Here is a 352-nt window from a genome sequence, read left to right as displayed (position 1 = left end):
CGGGGCGTTTTAGAACCCCCAAACCACCTAAATCACCTGTCCGATGTCCCTAGCTCCATTTTGCAACACACAGTACAACGACTACGCCGTCTTACCGTGACCGCATTTCCGGAAGCTTCCACTGCGGCTAAGCAGAGAGATAGCGCAAATAATGCCGTCATGTCACTCGACATGTTGAACGCTCTCTGACGTGGTTGGAGGGGGCTCAAAAAGCTAGCGAGCAAACGGACAATCGATGCTCAGCGCGACAGTGCGCCGCACCCACAGTACAAAGTGACTGAAACTACGGGAGCTCCGCTGAGAGCTCCACTCTCAACTTCAAAAACTCGTTGCATGTAATGTGGTTGAGTGT

This window comes from Frankliniella occidentalis, unplaced genomic scaffold (genome assembly GCF_000697945.3).
Source record: "Frankliniella occidentalis isolate FOCC.00 unplaced genomic scaffold, Focc_3.1 Scaffold1, whole genome shotgun sequence".
Taxonomy (NCBI): Eukaryota; Metazoa; Arthropoda; class Insecta; order Thysanoptera; family Thripidae; genus Frankliniella; species Frankliniella occidentalis.
The sequence above is the reverse complement of the archived record's forward strand: the minus strand, read 5'-3'. Positions refer to the sequence as shown.